The following is a 25,733-nucleotide window of genomic DNA, read 5'->3' as shown; positions in this document are numbered from 1 at the left end:
ATTGAATCTACCTGGATGTCAGTAAGGCATCTGATACAGTTCCACATGGGAAATTAAAGTAACTCCTTGCTTAACTCGCACTCACATGCGTCTGACGAAGCGAGTATTCACCCACAAAAGCCTATGCTCCAATGCTTCTGTTAGTCTATAAGGTGCCACAGGACTCTTTGTCGCTCCTCGCTTAACACGGTAGTTATGTTTCTGAAAAATGCGACTTTAAGCAAAACAATGTTAAGCAAATCCAATTTCCCCATGAGAATTAATGTAAATATGCAGGGTTAGGTTCCAGGAAAAATTTTCACTAGACAAATTATATTTATATATATATATATATATATATATATATATATATATATATATATATATATATATATATATATATTAGACACACACACACACACACACACACACAGAGTATAAGTTTTAAACAAACAATTTAATACTGTACACAGTGATGATGATTGTGAAGCTTGGTTGAAGTGATGAAGTCAGAAGGTGGGATATTTCCCAGGGAATGCCTTACTGCTAAATGATGAACGAGAACTCAGCTGATCCCTCAAGGGTTAACACGTTGTTAGTGTAGCCTCACACTCTACAAAGCAACACAAATGGAGGGAGGGGAGACAGCATGGCAGACAAAGACACACACTGTGCGTGTGTGTGTGTGTGTGTGTGTGTGTGTGTGCGCGCGCGCATCAGAGGTGAAAGTAAGCCGGTACAGTACGGTACAGCCGGACCGCACCGGCTTCCGCGGCGGTGATTTAAAGGGCTCTGGGCTCCCGGCCGCAGCAGGCAGCCCAGAGCCCTTTGAATCCAGCCCATGGCTTCAGTGGCTGGGCTGGGCTGGGCCGGGATTTAAAGGGCTCAGAGCTCCCCACCCCTGTGGGCAGCCCAGAGCCCTTTGAATCCAGCCCGCAGCTCCGGCGGCCAGGCTGGGGACCGATTTAAAGGGCTCGGAGCTCCCCGCAGCTGCGAGAGCTCTTGGTCCTTTAAATCCCACCCAAAGGGCCTGGAGCTCCACGGTGGCTGGAGCCCTGGGCCCTTTAATTTGCCCCTGAGCCCCAGGGGCTCCCAGCCACCTCTGCAGCTGGGAGCCCTGGGTTGATTTAAAGGCCCTGGGGCTCCAAGCCACAGCTGGTGCCCCATGGCCTTTAAATCTTGAGGCCACGCCTCTTCTGGTTGAGGCCACACACCCCTCAGGACTCCAGCAGTACTGGTAAGTCCTGTAAATTACTTTCACCCCTGGTGGGTGGGTGGGTGGTGTGTGTGTGTGAGAGAGAGAGAGAGAGATGCGTATTTCCCCTTTAAGTATGCTGACTCCACTCTAAGTACATTGCCTTTTTAAGTAGATCAGGAAGTTGAGATAGCAGCTGCCTGCAAGCTGCCTCTGTCCTGAGCCCCCTCTGCTCTATGGAGATACGGTAAGCGGGTGTCAGGAGCAGGGGGAACACCCTGATATTAGCCTCCCTCTTCCTCCCCCTGCACAGCAAGCAGGAGGCTCCCAGGAGCAGCTCCAAGGCAGAGGGCAGGAGCAGCACATGGCAGTGGGGGGAGGGACAGCTGAACTGCCGGCAACTGATAGTCTGCTGGGCAGCTGCTGCACAGGGAACTTAGGGGAACAGGGAGCTGACGGGGGGCTGGCAGTTCATCCTGGTTCCAAGCCCCCACCAGCTAGCTGCAACGGGCTGCTCTTCCTGCAAGCCATGGACAAAGCAGGTGGCTGCCAAACAACATTAGAAGGGAGCATCGCGCAACTTTAAACGAGCATGTTCTCTATTTGATCAGCAACGTAACAACGAAAGAACGTTAACCAGGACTACTTTAAGTGCGGAGTTACTGTATTAGTTAAATGGGAGAAGATGAGGATTAATATGAGAACTGAAAGGAACCTGTTAAAGAGGCGACTGCAATGGGTCATACTGAAAGGTGAACTATCAGGCTGGAGGGAGGGTACTGGTGGAGCTCCTCAGAGACTGGTCTTGGGACCAACCCTATTTAACATTTTTATTACGGACTTCGGCACAAAAAATGAATGTGTGCTAATAAAATTTGCAGATGTCACAAAGTTGGGAGGTATTGCCGATACGGAGGGAAACAGGAATACTACGCAAGAAGATCTGGATGACCTTGTAAATTGGAGTAATAGAAATGGGATGATATTTAATAGTGCAAAGTGCAAGGTCATGAACTGAGGGACCAAAAGACAACTTTTTCCCCATAAACTGGGGATTTACCAGTTGGAAGCGACAGAGGAGAAGACAGACCTGGGCGTAGGCTCAAAATTAGGCAAAGGTTTCTAACCACCAGAAGAGTAAAGTTCTGAAACAACTTTGCAAGGGGAGCAGTGGGGGGGGGGACCGAACTGGCTTCAAGTCTGAGCTTGATAAGTTTATGGAAGGGATGGTACGATGGGACTGCCTACAATGGCAGGTGGCCCCTTGGCAACCGCCAGTACCAAAAATCCTCAACTGCTGGGGATGGCACACTACATGGCGAGAGCACTGAGGCCTTGGCTACACTGGCGCTTTACAGCACTGCAAGTTTCTCGCTCAGAGGTGTGAAAAAAACACACCCCTGAGCGCTGCAAGATACAGCGCTGTAAAGCGCCAGTGTAAACAGTGCCGCAGCGCTGGGAGCACGGCACCCAGCGCTGCAAGCTAATCCCCATGAGGAGGAGGAGTACGTGCAGCGCTGGGAGAGCTCTCTCCCAGCGCTGGCGCTGCGACCACACTCAAAGCGCTGAAGTTTCGAGTGTAGCCAAGCCCTGAGTTACGACAGAGAATTCTTTCCCGGGTGTCCGGCTGATGGGTCTTGCCCACATGCTCAGACTCTAACTGATCACCATATTTGGGGTTGGACAACAGGTATCCAGGTGCTACTCTGTGGCCTCATTTCACAGTTGTCTGGATAACTGGGTTTGGGAGGGGATGAAAGACAAGTAGTGAGCTTCTCCTCAGAGTGGGGGGGGGGAAGGGAGAGAAGAGGGGGAAAGGAGGCGGCAGGGGTGTGTAATTCCAAAATCTGTCAATTACTAAATAGGAGGCAGATTTGTAAAACTAGTCCCCTAGGGAAAGTCCAGCATTAGCACCTACCCAGCTGCTGGTAGTAGAGAGCTGAGCTTCCCATTAATGCTACCCCCACCCCACCCTTTTCCTGGCAATCCCCTTAATGTTATATTTCAGAGTAGCAGCCATGTTAGTCTGTATCCGCAGAATACATGCTGCATCCAAAGAAGTGGGCTGTAGCCCACAAAAGCTTATGCTCAAATAAATTTGTTAGTCTCTAAGGTGCCACAAGTACTCCTGTTCTTAATTTTATAGTCTTAAGCCTTGGCTACAATGGCGCTTTACAGCGCTGCAACTTTCTCGCTCAGGGGTGTGAAAAAACACACACACACACCCCGAGCGCAGCAAGTTACAGCACAGCAAAGCGCCAGTGTAAACAGTGCCCCAGCGCTGGGAGCGCGGCTTCCAGCGCTGCAAGCTAATCCCCACGGGGAGGTGGAGTACCTGCAGCACTGGGAGAGCTCTCTCCCAGCGCTGGCACCGTGACCACGCTCACACTTCAAAGCGCTTTGGAGTTTCGAGTGTAGCCAAGCTATTTCCTACATCAGGCTTAAGGCAGACCCATGAACAGCCAATTAAAGGACAACTGTGTCACATTTAAATAGATATTATAATGCTTAGAGCTACATCAGTGTTCTTTAGGGTCACACATAGAAAAGCGCTGGTTTGCCATCTCTCAGTGAAAAGTGCAAAGCACATTCATTCTTGTTCCTGCAGGCTCAGCAGGTTCCAGCTGGGCAGGACAATGATTCCCAACACAGACCCCCTGCACAAATCTGCAGTATCCACAGGAATGGCGGTATGTACAGGGTTGGCTGAGACAGGCGGACAGTCCCCCATATGATCATCCCCCACCATCAAAGCACCTATGCCCTTGTTATAAACAGATAGTTAAGGGTTAATGCCTCTTTTACCTGTAAAGGGTTAAGAAGCTCAGTAAACCTGGCTGTTACCTGACCAGAGGACCAATAAGAGGACAAGATACTTTCAAATCTTGGTGGAGGGAAGTCTTTGTTTGTGGTCTTTGTTTTGGGTGTTGTTCGCTCTTGGGACTAAGAGGGACCAGACGCCCATCCAGGCTCTCCAAATCAGTCTCTTATGTTTCAAAATTGTGAATATAGTCAGGCAAGGCATGTTAGTCTTAATTTTGTTTTCTCAACTTGTAAATGTACCTTTTTTGCCGAGACGATTTTACTTCTGTTTGCTGTAACTTTGAACGTAATTCTAGAGGGGGTTCCTCTGGGCTATACGAATTTGATTACCCTGTAAAGTATTTTCCATCCTGATTTTACAGAGATGATTTTTACCTTTCTTTTTAAGAACCTGATTGATTTTTTCCTTGTTTTAACACCCAAGGGGTTTGGATCTGTGTTCACTAGGGAATTGGTGAAATCCCTCAAGGCCACCCAGGGAGGGGGAGAGTTTTGGGAGGACAGTCAGTGCTCCAGACGCTGAAATTTCTGAATGGTGGCAGAGTTACCAGATCTAAGCTAGTATTTAAGCTTAGAAGTGTCCATGCAGGTCCCCACATTTGTATCCTAAAGTTCAGAGTGGGGAAGGAACCTTGACAGCCCTCAAGCAGTGGGAGTGATTTTTTATTGAGTATATTAAATTTAAGGCTACATGTAACCCAAACTGACATGTTCTGTTACCAAAGGCCTCCACAGTACTTTAAATATAATCTTCATGGACCATCCCTTTAAAAAGATGGGCAAGTTATCCCCAAAGGACAGAAGGGTAAAAAGAGTCAGAGTTTTTAGAAGTAGCCACTTATTTCTGATGCCCTAATGCAAGTCATCTTGTGCCTGATTTTCAACAGTTCTAGGGACCCCCTGGCACCCACTGACTTCAGGTAGAGTTAAGTGCTGAACACCTCTTTAAAAAAAGTAATATCAAATCCTCAAGTGTCTCAGGTCAAGTCTACAAAAATAGTAGCACTCAAAATTCGGGGATTAGTGGCTTGCTTAACTTCACACGGTGATTCAGGTGGGTGGCAGAGTCAGGATTAGAACTCTGGCCCCAGCCCCGAGTTCAAAAAGCTAGAGCATTGTGCTTTTGCAGGGGCCCTCAAAGTTACATTTATAGAAATGCTAAAAAGAGTGCACTTCTTCATGCACTCGGGGCTCTAGCTGTACTTGTCTCAGTCTCTGTACTTTTCAGGAATGACTGTGCATGGATACAGTTAAAATCTCCAATGCCTGTGGCACTAGTTTTTTTATTTTTCTGTGCATGGCAAGAGTTCTTCCTGGTTATCCACACAAGTTTGTGTTTAGCCAACAAGCATCCATGCAGCAGTGGTGCTATGCATGATCTTGCGATGTACCAAGAAGCAATTCGTTTTCAGGTAATGTAATGTAAAAGACACCACTGTTAAGTTGACACCCAGCATGTTAATATTTGAACGCACAGAGCTGTCTTACCTGTAGTATGTTAGAAGGATGTCATTAAATCATAAATCTTAAAGAAAGAACTTTAACCCAGACCTGAGTAAGGCAGAACCTACACCTGGAGAAGGTAACCCAAGTCAGCCAGTACCTTGACAAATGATAGGGTCCAAAAGAGAACCTCTGGCCAAAATTTTCAAACCTAGTGCCTAAAGTTAGGCTGGAAACTGCAAGTGTTCAGCACCTTTTTAAGATGAGACCATTTCTGTTTCAGGTGCCTAAATGTGACTTCAGGAGCCTCACTTTAGGCATGCAGATTTGAAGACTTTGGCCTCTGGCGCTAGGTTTCACAAAGGTTACATAGAGATGCACCTCTACCTATGTGAAACACCATGGATCTTTAGCCACAGCTGGTTCAGTTGTCAGGTTTAAGTCTCATCCAAAAGAGATGAAAATTATTAGTAGATAGATTGACATGAAATTCCCACACTTGCCTACAAAAGGTAATCGCCATCATACCAGGTAATTGCTTCTGAAACCTCACTGACTTGACACCTTAAAGAAACTTCTCTCCAGGCAGGGCTTCCTTCTAGATTAAAGCATGAAAGCTGAGAGAGAAAAGACCCTGATTTCAGAGGATGTGTCACTCACCCATACCCTCCTGTCACCAGAAACATATCCAATCTTTATTTTTCAGAAGAAAACAGATCAAAGCATTGGATAAGCCCATTATAATGTTTACAGATGAACAGTTGGGGCATGCAGGAAACATTTTAATGCAGAAGGAAGAAAGTTTTGATGAATGGATAAGCAATATAAATCCTTTGTACTTCTGTATCTCCTTCCACCTAAGTGTCGCAAAATGCTTTACAAGACATTAAACCCCACAAACACTTCTAAGTATTATATCCCCATTTCACAGATCGGGAAATGGAGAAAAGGGTATATAGGTAAAAAGCAAGTGGGGCCATAGGTTCTCAGGACCTTGGAGTGAGGGGGTATCAAGCAACATCCACAGTTAGGGCCAGTCTTTCAAAAGAAGCCTCTAACTGACTTGTGCAAAGTCACACTGTCTGTCAAAACGGAGAACAGAACCTCCTCTTAGGTTTTTAAGTTACTCTCCGCTCATTAATTGTAGTAACCAAACATCCAGATCTCCTTGTTCCTCATCTTTTAACCAGAAGATTTCCCCTTCTCTCCCTCCCACACCAAAACACTGATCTATTGTATTTCCTGTGATTGCAGTTTCATAGTATACACCATCACGGGTGCCATTATTTTAGACTCAGGCAGTTTTAGATCAGTGAGTGTCAGTGATCGCACAGAATAATAAATATAACAGAAGTGGCCTGAGACCTAATCTATTAGAGTGCCTCATTGCAGCACTTAGAAATGGGAACAGCTAGAAAACCCATCTGATTAATTTAAAAAGACAGACACTTTAGAAGGGGCCACTGCACCTAAAGGAAAATGTAGCCTTCACGCAAGTGCTGTTTATGCCTGATGTATATGTTCCTGAATTACATGAGGGAATGCAAGACCCACCTGTCTAAAAGGAGCATTACAGAACCCTCCTGCACTGTGTATCACACTTGGGACCATAAAGAACAAGGTTATTTAAATTTCAGCTCTGATTTCTTGGGGGGGGGGGGAGAAGGGGACATGCTGTGGCACAGTTGTGATATTTATAAGTGCACAGTGCCAGTAGCACATGCCCAGAATTTAAGGTTCCTCAAAGAAAAAAAATTGCTGTTATTTCTTTCATTTTAAGTCATAGAGTTGGTTTCTAAAACGTGTTTTCCTACCTTGAAGGTCACCCATTGCATCATCCTAACAGTAGAGTCTAAAAGTGAAACTGACCAGTTTAGCATCACCAGTCCAGAGCAACAAAATAGCAAATAGTAAACAAATAGTACAAGTGGAGAAGAGTACAGTAGACCAAAGTTATTTCAGCAGAAATCACTTAGACCCCAACCAAGCAATCCTGCAGAACCCTTGCCCCAATGGGAGCTCAATGGTGTAACTTGCAGGATCAGTGCCTTTAAGCGTAAATAATAGATGGGCTTTCATATAAGCCATGATTGCACAGAATCATTTACAAGCAAACACTTGCTATTTCTAAAAAAGAGAAGAGCTTTCAGTGAGGCTCCGCATGGCTGCAAGGGACTGGCAACTCAGAGCTAATTGCGGAATCGATGCCTAAATATGTGCTCTGTCACCAGTACCACCTCCACAAAAACAGAGGGCAGGGCGGAGAGGGTTGGGGGATCTTTCCCCCCCCCTTCTTACATACACAATTAAAAAAAAAAAAAGATACCCTCATTGGCTTGATCCTGAAAAGCTGCCAACCACACTCAATTCCCATCAAATTCAATGAAACAAGGCAGGTGAGACACACGCTCTTATCGAACCAACTACTGTTGGCGTGTGAAAGAGAGACAGACAGACAGACACACACACAAGCTCTTGAGGTCTTACCAACAGAAGTTGGTCTAATAAGAGATATTATCTCACTCACCCTGTCTCTCTAATATCCTGGGACCAACATGACTATGGCTACGATTGAGCATTTAGCACCCAAACTTCAGGTGCCCCCAAAGTTAAGCAAGAGATTATTTGCAGAGTTTCCACATACACAAGAGGAGGGGAGGGTGGAAGATTCACCCTTACACAGAAGCATCCTTATACACAATGTAATTGAAATCTGAGCGGACAAAGCAGACAAAAATAAATCAGCCGCCAGGTACCTCTTCAATCGTGTATTGATTAAGTACAATGCATTCCAAGATAAACCTTAGTGTGGAAAGGTTTATGATTGCCCCTCCAAAGCAATTCAAGAGACGCCTAGTTTGAATATCTTCAGAAGAGCACTATATCTTGAAAGTCTTTCTTGGAAGGAACATCAAAAATATTTTAAATCACATATTAAACAGATGAAGTGGCTTGTGTTTTACAGTACCAAGCAATGATAGGATATTAGTCAAAAAAAAAAAAAAAATCACAAGGCACCTGGTTCACAATGGGGGGGGGGGAGAAAGAGAGAGAGAACTGAGAGAAAGTGGCTTTAAAAAAGAACACAGCAAAACCAGATATCAATAGTTTTCCCCAGTCACTATTTAACACAATCTCCTGTTACTACAGACAGCCATTTAGAATTCCCTTACAAACCTTTCCCCCGCTTTATGTGCCCAGTACCATTGGTGTGTACTTGGTACTGTTCAAAACAAATAGACAAGGACTCTGTCTGGAAGGGAGTGTGCTTGGAGCAGGAGACTGGAAATCAGATATGCTGTGTTCCATTTCTTGTGGTCTCTAGTTCACAATGCGACCTTGAGAAGGGCAATGAATTTCAGTTCCGTCTCTTTCCTCCCCTGTAAAAATGGAAATTCTAATAGGCTTAATGTCATCAAGATGAAAGGTGCTATGGAACAGGGTATTAGCATTTTAAATGAACTAGCTGATTTGTGTAGCACTGTCCTCTTCTGACCAGAATCAAAGAGATCAACTTTGGGCATAGCCCCTATACCATTAAACTCTGCTGAGGTTTTCCTGTTACTCCTCTGCTTTTGAAGCAGGAGAATCAGAGTTCTACCTTTGCGGATATCAGGTAATTTAGTGTGGCTGTGGCATGCAATATAGTGACAGCATTGAAATCCCAAGTGACCACAGATCTGTTACATCATTAACAAATGATGGATTGTTCCTGCCAGCTAGCCTTATTTTAAAGCTACAGTATATACATATATAACCAACGAAGCATTGGTTTGGAAAAATAAGAGTGTCCACTAAGAGTTACATGGACATTATAAATCAATGCAGGGAAAGGAAGAGCCATGTACTTGTTTTAGAGCTGAAATATAATATCACAGCAGAGCCTCTTGAAGGAGAAATATGAGCAGTGCCTGACAAGCCTCTAATAAATCTTCTCAGTTAGTTAATCACACTATCTTTTGGATAATGAGTTACAAAAAAAGGGCTAGTTATTATAACCCTTTTGGAGGGGATAATGGTTCACTAACTACATTTAGCATCAAATTGAATTCCAATCCACACCTTGCACAGATGTGCTATGCTGGACATCAGCTGTTGGAGAGAAAGATAAGATTTTTGAGGGTGGGGGTGGAGTGGCAGATAAAGATTGATCAAGGAATCATTCAGAGTCTGGTTAACATCCCCAGCAGGTGCATCTGCTGCATAAAAGGCCACACTTCAAGGAGCAATGAGCACGTACCTGACAGAACAAGACACTTGCTAATGGGAATATTACCTTGTTCAGTGTTCCCCTGAAAGTTAAGATAATGATGGGATAACCAAATCCACACAATAGTATACATTAGAAAAAAAAAACTAGGGCAATTCTAACACAGTTATTTATAGAGGATGGTAAATATGCATGGCAGTTTATAAAAAGTGAAAGAAACAAATAATCCTTGGCCCACAGAGCAGATGCAAGATACTGCCAGGGCCAGGGCCAGCTCCAGCTCCAGGGGTTTTGCCGCCCCAAGCAGCCAAAAAAACCAAAAACCTCAATTGCTGTCTGTGGCAATTCAGTGGGAGGTCCTTCGCTCCAAATGGGAGTGAGGGACCTTCCGCCGAATTGCCAGACGTGCCGCCCCTCTCCGGAGTGGCCGCCCCAAGCACCTGCTTAAGCTGGTGCCTGGAGTCAGCCCTGGATACCGCATCTAATCATAGTCTTCCTGGTCCAAAGGAAGAATTTCCCATATAAATGAAACTAACTTCAAAGCTTTTGAAAGAACTAGCTGCTGAAATCGACAAACAGACACCAAATAAAATGTATTGGCCCAGAATTCATTTAATTTGTGCTTCTGCAGTGAATGGCAGTGGACAAATCCTTGTCATATTGCTTCTTTACATGCAAATAATCTTTTCCTTTAAAGAAGTGTTTTGCACAGCTTGGAGGAGACACCCACTTTAAAATTAACTACCTTGCCACTGATCTGATATGCACATTTAAGAAGTGGCTTCTGATTTATAAAGAGACTTTTTACAGTTGAATTACTACTGTTTGATTACCAGTTTGAAGCAGACTTCAAGGCTTGACAGTGCAAGTGAAAAACATGATAAAAATAACAACCTCTTCCCAAATTGTGGAACAGCCACAAAGAAAGTAGGTAATGACTAGATGGTGTGTTAATGGATTGTGTTATGTATGAACAGATGACCAATATACCCAGCAATTCAAATGGAAGGCAACTCAATATACACCAGATCAGCCAATGACTAGACACTCTAGATGCTAATTGGTAGGTATGCTATCTACAGACCAGTAATTTAGGTAGTGGTGAATCTAAACCACAAAGCAAGGTAGAACCATTATACTTATTCTGATAAAGACACAGTGTTTAATCTTATCCCAAACAGGTCTTTAAAATAAAACAGCCCTATTTGCAGGGTTTTTTGGACGCAGTACTGTCTACATGGTCTGAAGTGTGACCACACTAGTCTAATCATGTAAAGGCATGGTGGAACTTTCTAATGTAGACAAGCCATTACAGAGAACTATTCTGTGAGCTCTCATTATTCCTTTGTAGAGCTATCAATCAAAAGTCAGTACAAACAGAATCAGAACTAATCTTTAAAAGTTTCACACACAGTGTCTTACTGCCCAACAGTGTGCACCTTTCGAAGCATTTCAGATTACATCCATACTTCCTTTCCTCCTCTTCCCCACCAGAAAAAACTCACAAGCAGGCAGGATATGTAGGAGTGATTACAAATCAAGACAGATTTCCAGGATTGAAAAATCCTGCTTTGCCATCTGGTCCAAGGCATCTAAATCTCTGTAGTTTTAATGCCTGAAAGTGCTAAGGCAAAAAGTTGTCAGTGCCTGGAAGTCTATTCACCAAGAAGTACAGTGGAACTGCACAGGGTAGGGGAGAGCAGGGAGTGTAAATAAAACAAATATTCGCCAACTATGTATCATTTGTTCATTCCCAAGCCCCTTCTTTCATTCTTGCTTCACTCCCTTTCAGAATTTCCTCCTTTTCTGATGCTCTTTGCAAAGGCAGCAAAAGGCCATAGATTCCCCTGCACATTCCCCCCCCCCCCAGCAATATAAATAAAGAATAAAGGAGTTTTAATAAAAACAAAGCTAACCCCTGGAAGGTGTCACCAGGCAGAGACATGCTGTCAGACTTATTAAGACACTAGGGGAGGTTTCTAATTGTCTGCATTGACCCAGGGTGTTCCTCCTGACTAAACTAATGAGGCTGCATTAATCTAACTCAGGCTCCGGGATTTTGCTGGCTCAGGATTGTAAAACATGAGATAACCCGCTATTCTGAAAAATACCACACACGGCTCTGGAGGGTGCCAGGGCAGCGCAGATGCTGTCATCTCGATAGCAGTGTTGATGTGAACACACACATACCTAACACGTCGTTAAAAACAAAGCCGGATGCAACCCAGATGAAATGTAATGATCACAATCTGCTGCCTTACATACCCCGGCACCTGTGAGAGCCAGCCTGTAACCCCAGACCGGGTGCCCTCTCTCGAGTTGCGTCTCTGGCATATCCTCATTAGGACTGACACAAGCCCCTCGCGATTCAGCGGGAAGCCCCTCGTGCCCAGCCCCGCCATAGCAGCCCGCGTGGACAGGAGACACCGCCCCAAACTTTGGAACGACAGAGCGCAAGGAGGGAGAGCGACTGTCGGGCCAGGGGCTCCAAATCCCAGCCCCACCCCTCTGCATGGGATCCCACCTGACCTACCAACCCCCAGAGCTGCTCTGCTAAGCCAGCTGCCGGCCAGCGGGGCTTGCAGCCCATCTCGCTGGTCCCTGATTAAGGGGAGGTGCACGACCACCCGCCCAGGGCTGAGCGCCCCATCCAGGGGAAACTCCCCTGGAAACACCCTCGCCAGCCCCAGGGGAATCTCTCCGCTCCCTTCCTCCCCCAACCCAGCTCCCCAGAGAGCTGCCGGGGTCGGGGAGAGGACGCGGGGGAAGGAGAGAAACACACAAGCGCGGTGTTTCCATGCCTGCCCTCCCAGCCGCTGGGAAAGGGGGTCACAGCCCAGATGCGTCCCCTGCGGTCACCCCCAGCGGCTTGGCAGAGGCGTGGGGGGAAGCAGGGTCCCCCATCGCCCCCCGGCACCGCAGGCTGGCTGCTCCCCCCGCCCCCGGGCTGGCTCCCGCTTACCTGGGGAAGCCACCAGCTCCGAGCCACTCCCGGCAACTTCCAGCGGCCGGTCCCCTGCTCCCGGCCGCGCGGCGAGAAGTCCCCGGGGCTGCCCGCCTCGCCCAGCTCCTCCGGGGACTCGGCGCCGTGCAAAGCGGGGAACCTGCCGCTTCCTCCCCGGCGCCGGGGCGCTGCGATCGGCGCCTCTCCAGGAGGGGAACGCGAGCCGGGTGCGGGGCCGGAGCAGCGGCAGAGCCCGTGGCAGGAGGCACCCTGCAGCCGGCAGGCTCCGCTCGCTCAGCGCCTCCGCTGCCCGCGCAGCCTCCCCGATGTCATCCCTCGGCCGGGAGCTGCGGAGTAAAGCGGCGAGCGCAGCGCGGGGGCAACGAAACCGGCTAACTCCGCCCCCGGCTGAACCAGACACGGCAGGAGGCGGGGCTGCCCTGGCTGCACCCAGCCCCGGAGGGAACCCGGGCAGGGAAGGGTCACAGCCTGGGCTGTACACCCCCCCCCCCCCGCGGGGAACCGGGCAGGGAAGGTCACAGCCTGGGCTGTACATCCCCACCCCCCCCGCGGGGAACCGGGCAGGGAAGGTCACAGCCTGGGCTGTACATCCCCACCCCCGCCCCCGCGGGGAACCGGGCAGGGAAGGTCACAGCCTGGGCTATACATCCCCACCCCCGCCCCCGCGGGGAACCCGGGCAGGGAAGGTCACAGCCTGGGCTATACACCCCCTCCCCCACCCCCGCGGGAACCCGGGCAGGGAAGGTCACAGCCTGGGCTATACATCCCCACCCCCGCCCCCGCGGGGAACCCGGGCAGGGAAGGTCACAGCCTGGGCTGTACACCCCCTCCGCCCCCGCGGGGAACCGGGCAGGGAAGGTCACAGCCTGGGCTGTACATCCCCACCCCCGCCCCCGCGGGGAACCGGGCAGGGAAGGTCACAGCCTGGGCTGTACATCCCCACCCCCGCCCCCGCGGGGAACCGGGCAGGGAAGGTCACAGCCTGGGCTATACATCCCCACCCCCGCCCCCGCGGGGAACCCGGGCAGGGAAGGTCACAGCCTGGGCTATACACCCCCTCCCCCACCCCCGCGGGAACCCGGGCAGGGAAGGGTCACAGCCTGGGCTGTACATCCCCACCCCCGCCCCCAGCGGGGAACCGGGCAGGGAAGGTCACAGCCTGGGCTGTACACCCCCTCCGCCCCCAGCGGGACCCCGGGCAGGGAAGGGTCACAGCCTGGGCTGTACATCCCCACCCCCGCCCCCAGCGGGACCCCGGGCAGGGAAGGGTCACAGCCTGGGCTGTACACCCCCCCCCCCCCCGCGGGGAACCGGGCAGGGAAGGGTCACAGCCTGGGCTGTACATCGCCACCCCCGCGGGAACCCGGGCAGGGAAGGGTCACAGCCTGGGCTGTACACCCCCCCCCCCGCGGGGAACCGGGCAGGGAAGGTCACAGCCTGGGCTGTACATCCCCACCCCCGCCCGCAGCGGGAACCCGGGCAGGAAAGGGTCACAGCCTGGGCTATACATGCCCACCCCCGCGGGAACCCGGGCAGGGAAGGTCACAGCCTGGGCTGTACACCCCCACCCCCGCGGGAACCCGGGCAGGAAAGGGTCACAGCCTGGGCTGTACATCCCCCCCCCCCCCGCGGGGAACCGGGCAGGGAAGGGTCACAGCCTGGGCTGTACATCCCCACCCCCAGCGGGGACCCCGGGCAGGGAAGGGTCACAGCCTGGGCTGTACATCCCCACCCCCGCGGGGAACCGGGCAGGGAAGGGTCACAGCCTGGGCTATACACCTCCACCCCCAGTGGGGACCCCAGGCAGGGAAGGGTCACAGCCTGGGCTGTACATCCCCACCCCCGCGGGGAACCGGGCAGGGAAGGGTCACAGCCTGGGCTGTACATTCCCACCCCCGCGGGGAACCGGGCAGGGAAGGGTCACAGCCTGGGCTGTACACCCCCCCCCCCGCGGGGAACCGGGCAGGGAAGGGTCACAGCCTGGGCTGTACATCCCCTCCCCCCCGCGGGGAACCGGGCAGGGAAGGGTCACAGCCTGGGCTATACACCCGCACCCCCGCGGGGAACCAGGCAGGAAAGGGTCACAGCCTGGGCTGTACATCCCCACCCCCGCGGGGAACCGGGCAGGGAAGGGTCACAGCCTGGGCTATACATCCCCACCCCCGCGGGGAACCGGGCAGGGAAGGTCACAGCCTGGGCTGTACATCCCCACCCCCGCCCCCAGCGGGAACCGGGGCAGGGAAGGGTCACAGCCTGGGCTGTACATCCCCACCCCCGCCCCCAGCGGGGACCCCGGGCAGGGAAGGGTCACAGCCTGGGCTGTACATCCCCACCCCCAGCGGGGACCCCGGGCAGGGAAGGGTCACTGCCTGGGCTGTACATCCCCACCCCCGCGGGGAACCGGGCAGGGAAGGGTCACAGCCTGGGCTATACACTTCCACCCCCAGCGGGGACCCCGGGCAGGGAAGGGTCACAGCCTGGGCTGTACATCCCCACCCCCGCCCGCAGCGGGAACCCGGGCAGGAAAGGGTCACAGCCTGGGCTGTACATCCCCACCCCCGCGGGAACCCGGGCAGGGAAGGGTCACAGCCTGGGCTGTACATCCCCACCCCCGCCCCCAGCGGGGACCCCGGGCAGGGAAGGGTCACAGCCTGGGCTGTACATCCCCACCCCCAGCGGGGACCCCGGGCAGGGAAGGGTCACAACCTGGACTGTACATCCCCACCCCCAGCGGGGACCCCGGGCAGGGAAGGGTCACAGCCTGGGCTGTACACCCCCCCCCCGCGGGGAACCGGGCAGGGAAGGGTCACAGCCTGGACTGTACATCCCCCCCCCCCCCCCCCGCGGGGAACTGGGCAGGGAAGGGTCACAGCCTGGGCTATACACCCCCACCCCCGCGGGGAACCGGGCAGGAAAGGGTCACAGCCTGGGCTGTACATCCCCACCCCCGCGGGGAACCGGGCAGGGAAGGGTCACAGCCTGGGCTATACACCCCCACCCCCGCGGGGAACCGGGCAGGGAAGGTCACAGCCTGGGCTGTACATCCCCACCCCCGCGGGAACCCGGGCAGGGAAGGTCACAGCCTGGGCTGTACACCCCCCCCCCCCCCGCGGGGAACCGGGCAGGGAAGGGTCACAGCCTGGGCTATACATCCCCATCCCCGCCCCCAGCGGGGAACCCGGGCAGGAAAGGGTCACAGCCTGGGCTATACATCCCCACCCCCGCCCCCAGCGGGGAACCCGGGCAGGAAAGGGTCACAGTCTGGGCTGTACATCCCCACCCCCGCGGGGAACCGGGCAGGGAAGGGTCACAGCCTGGGCTGTACACCCCCTCCGCCCCCAGCTGGGAACCCGGCAAGAAAGGGTCACAGCCTGGGCTGTACACTCCCTCCCAAGCCAGTAACTCAGGCACAGGGCCGGCCCTTCCATTAGGGTGACCCTAGGCGGTCGCCTAGGGCGCCAGGATTCAGGGGGCGGCATTTTGTGCGCTCCCCACAGGAGCTTCCGGTTCTGCTTCCATCGCGCCACCAAAGAAGGACCTTCTGCCGACGTGCCACAGAAAACAGCGGCAGGCAATTGAGCAGCTCAATGACTGCCACTGTCGCCTGCAGCATTTCGGCAGAGGGTCCTTCTTTGGTGGTGCAATGGGAGCGGAACCAGAAGCTCCCGCGCACAGCTTGAGGAGCTCACAAAATGCCACCCCCCCAAATTCTGCCTAGGGCGCCAGAAATCCTGGTGCCGCTCCTGCTCAGGCAGGAAAGGGTTACAGCTTGGCATACACCCTGTCCCTACTGAATTCAGGCAGGAAAGGGTTATGGCCTGTACCTAAGAAAAACTGACTCCAAACCTGCTAAAAGTGCAAGTAGCTAATCTGAAACCACCAGGCATTCTGATCCCTCTGACCCTCATTCCCCCACCTTCAGTAATCCGTTAGGCTCACTGGAGTCTCCTTGTCTTAAATTAGACCCTGATATTGCAAACATTTAAGAACATATGTAACTACTCATGGAGCAGCCCCATAGACTTCAGCGGGAGGAGTCATGCAGGTAAAGTTACACAAATCTAAGTGTTTTTAGGTGTGGGGGCCTCAGATTGTAAGCAGGTTGGGACGGGGACTGGCTCTTGCCATGTGTTTGTATGGTGCTACCCTCATCCTGACTGGGCGCCTGCATGCTACACAAAGAGGATAAAGCCAGGTATGACACTCTGCTGCCAGTTCACTGTCAGAGCCAAAACAGAGTCTTAGACAAACACAAAACTTGACTTCGCTGAAATAGGAAGAGCAGACTGATAACAAGGTAGCCATTGTCACACTTTTCGAAAATAGCTCCAAGATAATTCAAGAAGCTGCATCCTAACTAGATAAATACATATATGCATCTCTCCCTCTATTCCAAAGAGGAAATTGAAATAGATAAAGCAAAACGTACAGAATGAGACAACAGTCAGCACCATAATAAAGCAGAAAAGACAGAGAGGATAAATGCAAACAACGAAAGAATATGATTATAAGCAGAATGGTTAACACCGACTATAATTAAAATGGCATAAGACATTCCATAACAGCAATTGCCAATTTCAAGCATTCAAGAATCGTGAGTCAAGGTCCAAAAAATCATGGCATTAGTTTAAAAAAAAAACCAAATTATATATTTTTTTAAATTCATGATTTTTATTTCTTTTTCGATTTCCAAACCTTAGGATGCACTGGGATCACATTTTCAAACTTTTCTCTGCAACCGAGAGCAATGGAAACAGTTTTTGTTTGTTTGTTTTTTGTTTTAAATGAAAACTGAGATTCTAACTTGTCTGACTATTATGTAGTCCTGCCTTGAGTGGAAGGGACTGGACTAGATGACCTGTTGAGGATTCTCCCAGTGCTACACTTCTATGATTCTCCTCTAATCATGTGGATCCAGGAGCTGGGACTTTAAGAAAAACAAATTGTGAAGAGTTGGCACATTAGGAGAAAATATTTTGTTTTGCCCATGTTAGAAAAATTCTTCTAAGTGTTTTGTTGAGAAGCTCTAGCACCTTCATGCTTTGATCTAAAGAGCATCCCCTTCCCACCTTCAGCTCCAAGTGCAAGCTGCATGTCTTCAACCTTGCCTTCTCTAACATAAATATATAGCAACATGTATATTAAAAAAAAACCCACCTTATCAAAATGCAGCACTCCACTGTGCACACTTCTCCCCCAGGGGAGAGGATGAGAGAACAATGTGTCAGGTGTTAGTCACATTGCATAATGCACTACTGGAAGAGCTCCCATACTATGGTGATGAACACAATATACCAACCAATATAGAATAGACTTGAAATGTGATGGTGGTTGCCCTAGTGTTAAGGATGTGTGCTTTTTGCTGTCTCTGTGAAAATTCACCTAAGTTTGAAAACGTTTATAAACCTCTAACTAATCTCAGTTCACACATGCTCTGTAGAAACTTGTTAGAGTTAGGCTGGTACAGATTCTGTCTACACTGAGCATGCTCCAGCCCAGGGCTTTAGAAACTGAACAGGTCTTTTCCAGCAATAGCTCCTTCCAGCTCCAAGGGGTCCCCTAGGCACAAGAACTGAGAGCAGGGAGCCTCTCTGACCTATGCTCTCAGTGGTCCTGCTGCTGAAGCCCAGGTAGCCTGCGGAAGAAGAAGGAGGCACCTGACTGGAGTGCAAAGAGCTGAAAGCCAGGCCTTTGGGGAGGTGGAGTTGCAGTAGCCAGAGGGGGAGGAGCAGAGGACAGCAGAGGGGCTGCACAGAAGAGGGACAGGAGCTGCAGGATGGGAGAGACCTGGATAGGAGCAGAAGGTGACAGAGACAGGTTGGGGATACGGTGGGTCTTCAGAACCTGGAACTGAACCCAAGAGTCCTGGCTTTCCTCTGCTGTCAGTAAGTAGCTGTGAGACCCAATGGTAATGTGTCATATCCCCCCCCCCCCCAGCTGGTCTACATAGAGGATAACAGCCTTCTACTGCTATCAGTTATTCCATTAGGTCTAATGACAGAGGACTCTGCTGTGGATGTAAATGTCAGAATCTTGCTGATGACCCAAGCTGGGGTTCAATATGGTTCCACATGATAGAATTGTTGTTATTATTCAGTTATTTTCAGTTTTTTTAATTAGAAAATTTGCAGAAGTTCAGAGCATTCACAAACCCAGCTGATGTCAATTGGAGCTGTGCTTTGAACATATTAAGTGCTATAAAAAAGCTCAGTTCTCTGGGAAAACAAAACAGCCCTAGGTATCCCAAGGTGGACACTCAAAAGTAGTAGACCCTTCTGACAATTAAGGCCTTCATATCTTTGTGCCTCAGTGGTTTTCCTGTGAAATTGGGATAATAGCACTAATACTATGGGGTACTGTGAAGATTAATTCACTAATGTTTGTGAAGCACTCAGATACTATGGTGAGAGCACCACAAAATGCTCATGAGGAAATGCAGAGTATAGGAATTGTGTAGCGCTTCTCAGCTCTGTGAGGTAAGAGGTGAAAACATTATCTAAAAATTGTATCTCTTTAAATGGGTTGTGATCCCTCTAGTGACCGTTGTTTTCTCTGTTTCAGAACCCTGCCAAAGCAGCACTGTGTGTACAGAGCCAGGTTTTGCATATTGCATATAGCTAGTGAACATGGTTATTTGGATCCCACTGTGCCATGTCGTTCTTTCATATTACATTTGTTGTGTAAAGAGCAAAAAAGGCGCAACGGGAAATTAGTAGTTTTGTATACAGTGCAAGGTTTTAGGTGGTGTGAGTTAACTACGTCCTGGGGCCAGACATTGAATGAGGAAGATAAAAAGAAATATTGAATAACAACCCATTGAATGAATGAAACAGGGATCCTGGAGGGCAGTGGGGGATGGTACATGATCATGTAATTAACAACTGTGCCATAATGCACAGAGGCTAAATTAAGGTTGCATGGGCAACCTGACTTTTGAATCCTTGCCTTTGCAACTTTAATGTTCTTTTAATGTAATTTTTTGAATGGAATGTGCAACCACTGCTCAACTAACTGCTCAACTAGTTCCCTGGTTTTATACATAGTTGCACACAGCCCACCCCAATAGTACCAAAAACAAGTGCCAGTGACCCATGCAATCCAGGTTTCAGCATTTGTGAAATACTAGAGGGCTTTGAATGATGCTGGAGCTATGGATGGAACTTAGTTCCCAGTCGGGCCATCCCAAAGTTCTACAACCATAGATCATAGTACTCTGTGGCACTGCAGGTTGTAGTGACTCCCAGAGGGTGCTTTGTGGATGTAAATATTGGGAAGGGTTGGATGGGGATGCTATATTCCCTTTCCATGGAGGAGATGATAGTGGTATTTCTATGCCAGCTGTGATTCTCAGTGACCTGAGGAGGATGGCAACACAACCACTGCCTCAGAAATGCCAGACTGGTGATGGACTGTTGCCTTTGGGAGACTCAGTGGGAATTGAGATGCCAATGTGATTGCTGCCATCTTGGGCTGACACTAGGGTTTGAATGAGGCACCTCCAGAAGTAGAAGCAGAAGTCCCTATAGTTGGAGCAAAAGCACCAGCCATTGTTGCTATGAGATGTAGCAGACTCATGTCCTCTGTAAATCAGTCCCCAGAAGGGACACAGAACAGACACTGACCAGTGGGTTAGACCTACTGAAGGGCAATAATACAGATCTGAAGTAAATCCCTACAGTCATTGCAGATCATGGCATACAGACAAGCATGGTAAGGGATGTGCTATTGTTTTGCTCACAGTGATATTAGGAAAGTGGAAGTCAAAGAGACACGGGATCTGCACCTTCCTGTGTTTGTGTGAATACATTTTTTTTAAAATATGCTTTTTTCTAATACTTTAATTCAGAGACATTTAGTCCTTAATGGATATAATTGAGTTTTGATTAAAAGTGTTCCCATTGGCCATATGATTTCCCCCTTCAGAGTTGATAGTGACAGCTTTAGTCCCCATGTCATTGCTGGTCTATCTGGAGGAGTTGATTAGTTGTACTTTCAAGAGAGTTGCTTTGTTTTTGCAGGAATGGTGGTTGACTCCTGGGTGAGTTGTTTGCTTTGGATGCTTTCACAAAGGGTCTGAGATTTTTTAAAGTGTTCTGTGAAAGTTTCACCACTCTGCATTGTGAGATTTTGTTTATTTACAGTGGATTTGAATTCTTTCCAAGCTAGGATGCAATCAGCATGACAACCTTTCCTCTAACCCTAAATCCAGTCCATTGTGAGGACAGGATGTGGAGAGCAAGGTGGAAAATTATTTTGCAGGTAGGGTTGCCAATTTTGGCTGGACATATTCCTGGAGGTTTCATCACATGACATAATCTTTAATTACAGATTAATCTTTGATTCCTGGAGACCCAAGGACAGCCCTGGAGGGTTGGCAACTCTATTTGCAGACAAATTCCAAATTGCTAGGGCTGGCTCTGGCCACATTCCAGCATGGGAACACAAGAAAGAGTTAATGTTCCCTCACAGCTAGGAACAGTAGGGGAAGAGTTAGAGTATAAATCATCCACAAGCCTGAAGATGAGAAGTTACAAGGATATATCTATCCCTTTCAAAGACCCATCAGGAGAATTTACTGAAGATATTCTACAACCCACACTGAAGACCCAGGGATTAGGAGAACTTTTTAAAATTATACCACACCCCATCCAGGACAGGGGTGCAGGCTCTGGGCAGCGCTTACCTCTAGTGGCTCCTGGAAGCAGCAGCCATGTCCCCCACACCAGCTCCTATGCGGAGCCGCAGCCAGGAGGCTCTGCGTGCTACCCCATCCATAGGCACCACCCTTGCAGCTCCCATAGACCTCAGTTCCCGGCCAATTAGAGCTGTGGGGGCAGTGCTTGGGGCAGGGGCCTTGTGCAGAGTTTAGCACCCTGGCTACCCCTATGTGTAGGAGCTGGAGCAGGGCCATGCCACTGTTTCTAGGAGCCACATGGAGCAGCCCCTGTTCCTGATCCCCTGCCAGAGCGGAGCAATCCCCAGACCTTGCTCCCCAGTGGGAGCTCGAGGGCTGGATTAAAATGGCTGGTGGGCTGGATCCGGCCCACTAGCCGTACTTTGCCCACCCCGCACTAGGAAGAGGATGACTGCCTCTTTATGTACCTCTCTATAATGTGTAAAGAAAAAAGCTGCGTGATCATGGGACACTTCAATTTTGAGTGACATATGCTGGAAGTCTCATGCTGCCAGTACTAAAATATGCTTGGAATTTCTAAACATTGTAGATGACAATTTCCTAATTCAAAAAAAGTGTTGCAGACAACACAGGATAAAGAGGAACTCACAGAACTAAAATGAATGGTCCCTTAGGTACAACTCATCATGACTTAATCCCATTTATATAATGCAAACAGAATAAACTCCAGACCAGTAATGTACATACTTGGTGCTCTCATAGGGCCAATTTCACAAAGATGAAAAAAATATGAGTTAAAACTGCTGGGAGGTGAAATTTAATAAAAATTGTGAATGGTAATTGAGAATCATTTAAGAATACTTTACTAGATGTCCAAAAAGCCACAATACCACACCTGAGGAAGAAGGCTGGTTAAAAAAACAACCTGGTTTAGAGGAAAGATGAAGGCACCTATAAAAAACCCAATGGAATAAAGGGGAAGTTGATAGTAATGAATCTAAATCAGAAGTTAGGAATTGTAGAAAATTGATAAGGGAAGCCAAGGGACATAAGGAGACCTCTTTGGCCAGCAGCGTTAAAGACAAGAAGGAGTTTTTTAAATATATTAGGAATAAAAAGAATCCTGACAATGGTATTGGTTCATTACTAAATGGAAATGTTAGAATTATCAATAATAATGCAGAAAAGGCAGAAGTGTTCAATAAATATTTCTGTTCTGTATTTGGGGGAAAAAACAGATGATATGGCCTCATCATATACTGATGCTAATACTCTCTCCATTCCAGTCTTATTGTTGGAGGATGATAAACAGAAGCTACTGAAATTAGACATTTTAAAATCAGCTGATCCAGATAAATTGCATTCAAGAGTTTTAAAAGAGCTAGCTGAGGTCCTTGTTGGACCATTAATGTTGATTTTCAATAAGTTTTGCAGTACTGGGGAAGTTCCAGAAGAAAGCTAATGTTATGTCAGTTTTCAAAAAGAGTAAACTGGATGATGCAGGTAATTATAGACATCAGCCTGACATCTATCCCTAGCAAGATAACAAAGTGGCTGTGTAACAAAGTCCTTAGTGAGCTAGGTAACTTAGCATGCTAAGGCCACCTCCCGGCAGAAATGTCTTTCAGTCCAGTCCCTCTTCTTACCAAAGGGAGACTGAGGTGGGCATGAGGCTTATGCCCCTTTGCAGCAGTGGTAACTGGTAGAAGAGCCCAGGTGCCCCCCTCCATCAGGCTCTGACCCAGGGCCCTAAAGGGGTCAATGGTATCTGCCTTCTGAGTGACCCTCCCTGGATCACTTCCTACCATCTGCTTCTCTCCCCCACCTCCAAGTCCAATATAAGGTAAAAAGAAAAAATAACTAAACTTTCAGCCTCAGCCAAGCTCAGCATACAGTCTTATTCCTCTCAGGGAGGCTTCTCTGGTGCTCTTCTCCAGGACCCTCAGGGGAGGCCTTTCTTCCTCCCAAGCCTTCTCCCATCTGAGCTGTGTTGCTCCCTTTTCAAGTTCTTCTCCAGTTGGAGCATGCTCTGCAGGTCTGTAGGGGCGGGGCTAACTGGGCCCAGTACTGTCCTTGAACCCTATGAGGCCCAGTGTGGGGTTTGTACACCCCATTGCAGGCAGATATGGGCCTCAATTAATAAAGAATTAAAGGAAGGTAATCTACTTAATGCCAATCAATATGGGTTTATGGAAAATAGATCCTGTAAAACTAACTTGACTTTTTTATGAGATTACAAGTTTGATTGATAAAGGTAATAGTGTTGATGTAATAATATACATAAACTTTTGTAAGACTTTTGACTTGGTACCACTCAGTATTTTGATACAAAAAGTAGAATGATATGAAGTTAACACAGCATACATTAAATGGATTAAAAACTGGCTAACTGATAGGTCTCAAAATGTAATTGTAAACAGGGAATCACCATCAAGCAGGGTTTGTTTCCAAAAGGATCCTGCAGGGATCTGTTTAATATTTTTATCAATGACCTGGAAGAAAACATAAAATCATCACTGGTAAAGTTTGTACATTTTTGCAGAACAAAAATTGTGGGAGTGGTAAATCATGAAGAGGATGGGTCACTGATTCAGAGCAATCTGGAGCTCTTGATAAACTGGGAGCAAGCAAACAATGTGTGTTTTAATATGGCTAAATAAAAATGTATATATCTAGTAACACAGAATATAAGCCATACTTACAGAACAGGGAACTTTATCCAGAAAGCAGTGATTAAAAACATTTGGGGGTCATGGTGGATAATCAGCTGAACATGAGCTCCCAATGTGACACTGCGGCTAAAAAAACTCGTGATCCTGGGATGCATAAACAGAGGAATCCAAATAGGAGCAGAGGGGTTATTTTACCTCTGTGTTTGGCACTGGTGTGACCACTGCTGGAATCTTGTGTCCAGCCTTGGTGCCTACAATTCAAGAAGGGTGTTGATTAATGGGAGATGGTTCAGAGAAGAGCCATGAGAATATTTAAAGGATTAGAAAGCATGCTTTATAGTGATAGACTCAAGGAGCTCAATCTATTTAGTCTAGCAAAGAGAAGGTTAAGGGGTGAGTTGATTACATTCTATACGTATGTACATGGATACAAATATTTAAGAATGGGCTCTACAGTCTAGCAGGGAAAGATATAACGTGATCCAGTGGCTGGAAGTTGAAGCTAGACAAATTCAGACGGGATATAAAGGAGTAAATTTTTAACAGTGAGGGTAATTAACCACCGAAACCACTTCTCAAGGGTTGTTGCGGAGTCTCCACCACTGACAATTTTTAAATCAAGATTGGATATTCTTCTAAAAGATCTGCTGTGGGAATTATTTTGGGGAAGTTCTGTGGCCCGTGCTATACAGGAGGTCAGACTAGATGATCACAGTGATCCTTTCTGGCCTTGGAATCGATGAAAGTCACAGGAGATAGTGGTCTGCCAAGGAAACAAACATTGGAAAACAGGTGATTTTTATGTTTATGCTTTTAGATTCACTGGTTTTCGTTTTCATTTGAATAGCTGTCTGTCTATTTAAATAGAAACATACACTGTGCTTTGTATAGAATAGTGGGTGGTGTGTAGACTATAAGTTCGGAAGAGATCATTGACTAGGAGCATGTAAATGTTTGATGTTACCCAGCAACTGAAGTCAGAAATATCATTAGCTGACTCTGTTGAGGAATACTTTGCACATTTACACAATCTTGGTGTTTGCTTGTTCTGTTTGGTTAACCACCAAAGCCTCAAGCCTCTCTATTCAAGATAAGGTGCAGATTTTTAATGGTGAGGACACTAGAACAGATTAGCAAGGGATGTGGTAAATTCCTCATCACTCCGAGTCTATCAATAGGACTGGATGTCTTTCTGGTGCGCTGCTTTAGCCACACTGATGTAAGAATCACTGGGTGAAATTCTAGCAGCCTGCATTATGCATATCAGACTAAATGGTCACATAATGATTGGTGAATAAATCCTGTGATGGGGAGAAAATACTAGGCACTAAAAAGGGCACTTCAGTCTAGAAGAGAAAGGCAGTACAAGAAATAAAGGATGGAAGTCAAATATAGAATTAAAAACAAATTAAATTAAAAACAAGGCACAATTTTTTAACAGTAAACCTTTGGATAAGCTACCAGGGGAACTGGTGGATTCTCCATCCCTTAATATCTTTAGATCAAGACTGGCTGCCTTTCTGGGATCTGTGCTTTAGTCAAACACAAGTTATTGTGCTCAACGGAGGGGCAACTGGGGAAAATCCTATCATCTGTGTTATGCAGACGGTCAGACTGAACTGTTGGTCCCTTCTGACACCGAAATCTATGAATCCCTTATGGCCTTAAAAAGCTGTAGAAGGTGCTGTCCAGTCTTCAGGCAGAAGAGCCAGGATATGTTTTGGCAAAGGTTAAGTTAAGCTTCCTGGTATAGTCCTGTAGCCTTTGGATATTTCAAACATTTCCCTGAGAGGATCTATAAGATCTAGATA

The 25,733-nt window shown here is 48.2% G+C and overlaps 1 protein-coding gene across 2 annotated transcripts in view; it reads right to left on the bottom strand.

The window, feature by feature from the left end:
* Positions 1–12,874, bottom strand: part of GDPD5 (glycerophosphodiester phosphodiesterase domain containing 5) — a 332,218-nt gene extending 319,344 nt beyond the window's left edge. Inside the window, exon 1 of one of the 2 annotated variants that reach the window (XM_030557463.1) lies at positions 12,613–12,874. The gene's annotated coding sequence lies outside the window, so the exon portion shown is untranslated. The remainder of the gene's footprint in view (positions 1–12,612) is intronic. The other variant, XM_030557472.1, reaches the window with a different exon arrangement.
* Positions 12,875–25,733: the final 12,859 nt, after the last annotated feature.

The sequence above is a fragment of the Gopherus evgoodei genome, chromosome 1 (assembly GCF_007399415.2).
Source record: "Gopherus evgoodei ecotype Sinaloan lineage chromosome 1, rGopEvg1_v1.p, whole genome shotgun sequence".
Taxonomy (NCBI): domain Eukaryota; kingdom Metazoa; phylum Chordata; order Testudines; family Testudinidae; genus Gopherus; species Gopherus evgoodei.
Note: the sequence above shows the minus strand (reverse complement) of the source record. Positions and strands in the feature narration are given on the sequence as shown.